Genomic DNA, 6,488 nt, shown 5'->3' on the forward strand with positions numbered 1-6,488 from the left:
TTTTCTTCACGCAACTTGTAGGCTTATTAATCAGTAATTAGCTATCAATTTTTTTATGCAGATAGCTAGGTTGAAAGTATTCTATGATATATGCAGATAGCTAATTACTGATTAATAAGCCTACAAGTTGCGTGAGAACTTATTTGGAAATACATGGTAATGGTGGAAGCCCATTGAGGTCTAGCATCTTTGTTTACTGGCAATGTTAGAATTTAGATACATCTTGGACATCAAGAACGATTAATGTAATTTATGAAAGATATTTGATTGAATGAGTATGGAATTAAATATATTCGTGTAATTAATTGTATTGGAGTGTACTTATATCAGTTATATATTTTCTAAATATGATCTCATGATATCTCATTGCATGTGATAGATTTTATTACTTTGTAAATGATAGATTTTATTGGTTTGGTATATAATTTATACCATGATATATATATATATATATATATATATATATTCATATTAAGTTATTAATAGCTTTCCCATGCATCGCACGGGTTAGCGACTAGTAATAACTAATCACTGACCACTTTATTCAAAAAAATAAATAAATAAATAAACTAATCACTAACCACATAGTTAGCGAATTCTAAATATGTTCGCTTAGTTCAATGCTACAATTATAATTAGCTAAAAACGAATGAAAATATATATAAAAAGACTGTTGAGGCCCATTTTTGACAAAAGGCCTAATGGCATATAAAGCTCAACAATAAGGGAAAGTGGGATCAATAAGATGTAAAAGTAAAGTAAATGGGTCAGGGAAGCCTAAGGATAGAGGTTATAAACCTAATGGGCGAACGTGGCAGGAATGGTAGCCAACAAGCACATGAGATCACTAAGAGATAAAGGCAAAGTAAATGGGCTGTGGATGCCCAAGGAAAGAGATAATAAACCTAATGGGCCAACATGGCAGAAATGGCAACTAGTAGGCCCATAGGATTAATAAGAGGTAAAGACAAAGAAAATGGGCCAGGGAAGCCCGAGGATAGAGGTAGTATACTTAATGGACCAACATGATAGGAATGATAGCCAACAAGCCCATTGGTATGGCAAGAAAAGGAACAACAAAAATAGAAGTCCAATGGGATAGATGGGTAGGAGCTTCTACCCATGTAGTGCCCAGCCTATGGGGGTACAAAGGGATGCAGTGCAAGCCCAAAAGCCCACACATCCTCTATGCCGAGGAAGATAGACACAAACCTAGTACACGCAACAGAACAAGACAATACAAGAACAACAGGAATGGCGTGGGAGTAAAAGAAGACAAATTAGAGGATAGTGGAATGCACACAAAGGCTAGGATGCCACCTACTTGTACCTAGCTAATACAGGGGAGGTGGGCCCTTGGTCAAGGGATTCAGATGGTGTGGTTTGGCGGTGGGGAGAAAAGAAGTCTATTTTGAGATTCCTACCGAGGCTTCTTTTGGGAGAAATGCCTTGTTGGGATGGCATTTCGCCCAAAAGTGGTAAGCATGGTCGGGGCCACTTGGTGCATGCTATAGGGGTAAGTGTAGAGAGAGCCTCCATTCCTTATCCATTGAAGGTAAGGTAGAAATGAGGGAGAGGGGAGAAACAAAACAAGGAATTTTGTTTAGGAATAGGGAGTGATGCAGCAAGCACGTTTTGAGCAGAGGTAGTGGCCGGACAACCAGTAGGTTAGTGGGCAAGCTTGGAGAGATGCCCACAAGAAACCAAAAATGGTTGGTGAAGTCCTAGGGACAAAAGGGAGAAATCCCATAGAATTAAGAGGTATGTAAAGGATGAAAGGTAGCTAGGAAGGAACAATAGGAAGAGAGGGAGGAGGACGAAGAAAAGAGTAAGAGAGAAATTGAGAACCAAAGAATTAAAAGAAAACTAAGTGGTAAAAAGAGAGAAGGGAGAGAGAAAACATGGTAGAAATAAGGGCATGTATCAATAGACCACCTTTTCTCTCCCTAATGACATTTCCACTTTCTGAAACTTTGTGAAATTGGAATCCAAAATCATTTAGGCCCTTTCTCCAGCACGAGTAACTTCAATGGTAGAAGTCTGTAACGAGGTGATCTGTATTGGGGTTTGGTTCCCTTTTTGGACCCATTCTTGTTGAGCAATCTTTAGCTTCTTTGACACCTCCGTTGTGTTTCTTTTCTTTTTGTGCTGCAATGTTTTATGTTAATGACCATCCTATTGTGATATCTTTTACTCTTTCTATTGTATTAGTTATTTTATCTACGGTATGTCGACGCCTCGCGGTTGCTCGACCACCCATCGTGATGACGCTTGTGCTCCTCTCTCTATATCTCGGTGTGAGAAATGATGATATGGAGGTGGATTGTACCTCGGATGTGTGACTGGAATATGAGTCAATTCTAAGGAAATTACCAAGGGTAAGTGAAGTCGCCACCAATCATTGAGTTTTTATATTTTTATTTTTTTAAGATGTGATTGGTTACCTGATTCTATTTGATTTTGTTACTGATCCTAAGCTAAGAAAAATGTCGTTTTTATTAATCTAATATGGATGGATAAAAAATCTTGATTCTTGAGTTTGGAAGCCTGGTTACGTGTGGGAAAGGTGTTAGGCATCCCACAACACCTGTCCAAGGATAGTTCTTTGTTTTGGTAAAACCTTAATTTTTGGACATTAGCAATTAAATACAAGCTATTGGCATTAGCTTTCGGGACTTTAAACGAATTGGGCTTTGAGGTTTGGTTTCAGAATGGGTGTGGTCTCAATCGATGCTTCCTAAATGTATTTGGAATCATTGCCAAATTTCCATGGCAAAATTCTGACAGCATTTTGTTTTATTTTTGTGGTGGAAATTCGGTAGTGCTTCACCTCAGGTGCATCATAGCACATAAAACACTATTCTCACCAAGCTTTCACCTTGAGAATACGGCAATGGGGATGCCCCATTTTCACGGCAAAAATCCAATAGATTTTCATGTTTAGTGCGCCATAGCAAGGTTTCATACCTGTGTATACGACACATGCCAACATGCTCATGCTAGGATGAGTCGAAGCCCCTCAAAGCATCTAAACACGTCGATACGTGACACATACATGGGGTAACTGATGTCACTTGGTGACATGGATCAAGATGATCGCACCATGGTGACTATGCACACAGTATAACACGAATATGCACTTATAACAATTGCCTTGAGCACATACTTATGCCACAAGGTCAAGAGCACTCATGGCTAGAGAATGTCACTCGCGTAACCACGAGAGTCCATCATACAAAGTGCACGATCACCCATACACATGTAGGCGTGCGCACGCACGCACACACATCATGCACAATGCTATCACACAGAGTAAGAAAGGAAACCAGACATTGCCAACGCTCTAAGGGTATGGCCCAGCAAGGTACAAGAAATTTAAAATAGACATTGCCATACCCAAGTGTTGGGTTAAGATAGCTTGACCCCAGTTAATTAATTCAATTACCCAAGTTAATTAACTAGGTTCAATTGCATGCAAATTGTGAAGGCACCAATAAATCACCAAAAATACAAAATGCAGCAGAAAATAAATTTGACACGGTGATTTGTTGACAAATGGGGAAACCATGCAAGGCAAAAATCCCATCGGGTGATTTTAAGGTTACCACTCCCAAGAATCCACTCATCAACAATCAAGTGGTTACAAGTATAAAGAATCTTACCAACTACCCTAGCCTATCCCGAAATACCAACCTACAGTTGAACATTTGCTCCAATATACAATTGGACTTGATCTTGTAGTAACCCTTTTTCCTTTGATGCACAAACCTCCAATTTTTGACTAACCCTTTGCACAGATCCTAGTACGTGACTAACTCCTTTGCACGAATCCTAGCACGTGACTAACTCCACAACAACCCTTTGATTGTTGTAGTTAATTTGCAACAGCTTCACATAGAAACACCAATAAGATTTTCAATGTTGGTGCTAGAGAATTTGCTTGGTTACAAAACCCAAAAGTGTACAAGAAATACAGCAAGAACTCCTTCTTCTGTAGGAGAAGGGTAGAGTTTTAAAAAGAAAACCTTATGAAGCTTTTTAGGATTGGGTGAAATAGAGAAAACTTGGTTACAAAAACCTAGCCGCATAAATGGAGTTTTTCTCTCTCCAAAAAACCTACTAATAGATGGCTTATGATATTCTTTAAATAACGGTTCAAACGGATCTCAATTCGGGTTTCAAACGAATAAATTATGGGCTTTTTCGTGTTGCTGATTTTTGTTGATCCGCGAAGCTCGATCTATCGAGTTGCTATCAAGTTGCTATCGAGACTAATATTGAGAACAAAATCTCAATCTATCAAGATGCTATCGAGAAGATAGTAAATTTTAGCTTCTATCGAGAGGTATCGAGACTTCTATCGAGGAATATGCTGAAAATGTGTTTTTCTTGAACTTTTCTTGAGCAAACTTTGTGTCTTCAACTTAGTCATCAATTACAACTTTAAGATACATCAAAACTCAATAAAAGACACATAATTTGGCATGGTTGACAATACCAAAACACATGTTTCTAATAATCTCCCCCTTTGTCAATTCATGACAAAACTTCAAGTACAAAAGTAAGCCCAATACAATAATAACCTGAATACAATGAATGAACCCATATTCAAATACACTAGCTTGTCTAAAAATAATTAATCCTAAGAAACCATAACATGAACGAGAATTGACTATTTTGATTGGCTTCATACCTGTTTTTCCTAAAACCACTCAACAAACATGTTATGCGCACCATATGGAAAATAATGACAAATAATAAACAAGTAAATTGCATTTTGTCATAGGATATGCCAATTATATAAAAACATGAACCTAACACCAGGGAATGCAGCCCAAGCAAAGAGCAGGAAAAGGAAAGGGTACAAGGAGAGGGGGAACCCTAATACATGCTTTAGAGAAGAGGCTTAGAGAGAGAGAGAGAGAGAAAGGGAAAATCACTTAAGAGGTACTAGGCCCTCTAATCTACTAAACATTGCCCTTTGTGGGCTTGCATCTTCTTACTTCCTTGCCCTTTTTGCTTGTGTCTAGGAGGTCACACCCTTCCTCTAAATGTCCATGCTCCATGCATGTACATGCAAAGACAAAAGAAACAAGCCAACAGACAAGCAAAGAAATAAACAAGGGAAATAGGGAGAGCATGCAAAGAACACACTAACAAAGAGAGCCAAACGGGGGCAAACAAAGGATGTTAAGCATATGAAAGGGTAAACATGTATGTTATCAAACAAAAGAGGGTGTCCTAGGAGGACAAATGTAGGTTTGGATTAAGTCCATAGTTCCATTGGATCAGAGTACGAATGACACACAGACTCATGCATGAACATGTAGGTAAGCGTGCAAAGATACTAAGAAAGCCAAACGAGTGGCACAAAGCAAGCAAGGCAAGCATGTCAACATCGCATGGAGTGGAGAAAGGTGTGTATCAAGCACACTAACACCACGGAGGTGCATCTCACAAGTGGTTACATCCAAATAAACCCTAGGAGGGACGAATGCAACTACACAAGCAGGTGCCCTAAGGACTGACAAGCACAAGCCCATAGAGGGCACAAAGCATAGCAAACCCTAGATCTAGATAGGCCAACATGGACATAAAGCATGGAAGCAAGCAAGCAAACATAGACACACATAGAGGAAATGATCCAAACCCTTTGATATAGGCCTGGGTGTATGGATGTAGGCCTAAACCACAGGATCTAGATCAACACCCTACCAAAAGGGCCAAAACACAAGAAAAATGAGATAACAAGAGAGAGAAAGGCTTTAAAAGCACATGGCATAACAACCAACATTTAGATCTAAGCATACAAGCATGCCATGGAGGACATAAACACATAGATCTAAGCATAGGCATGTAGATTTAAGCATAAACATGTAGATCTAAGCATGAACATGGCAAAGAACACATAGACAAGTAGATCTAATCATAAACATGGCAAGGAGCTTAAATGCATGGGGATCTAAGCACAAGCATGGAATTTAGACATATCCTAGCCCAAGAAGGCTAGGCCAACAACATCAAACATGCTAGGAAGAAAAATAAAGCAAGAACATGCTAGGAAAAGCAATAAAGCATACTATTGAACAAGGAAAAGCTATGAAAAGAAAAAGGTGTGAATTGTAGCTCTAAAAAGCTACATCCACACCTCTAAACCTCAAATCCAAGCTATGGAATCAAGGAGAGGAAGATTGAGTGCAAGAACACTACCTTGTGATTGCAGAGAAAAGAGAAGAATCAAAGGTGTTTGGATGTGTTTAGGAGAGAAATTAGAGAGAAGAGAGAAAGGATCTGCCTAAAAAACTGCCAAAAATCTTTTTTTTTTTTTGGTTGCAAAATGAGGGGTCTGGAAGCATTTATAGCTAAAGTCTAACCCTTCAGCTTCCAGCAGCCCTTGAGTGGTCGGCGATCACCACCGGCGGCCACACAAAGGCCACTGGCCACCTTTATTGACATCAGTAGTTCTGGATTTTTCTGGTTCAGATTTG

This window comes from Quercus lobata, chromosome 2 (assembly GCF_001633185.2).
Source record: "Quercus lobata isolate SW786 chromosome 2, ValleyOak3.0 Primary Assembly, whole genome shotgun sequence".
NCBI classification, from domain to species: domain Eukaryota; kingdom Viridiplantae; phylum Streptophyta; class Magnoliopsida; order Fagales; family Fagaceae; genus Quercus; species Quercus lobata.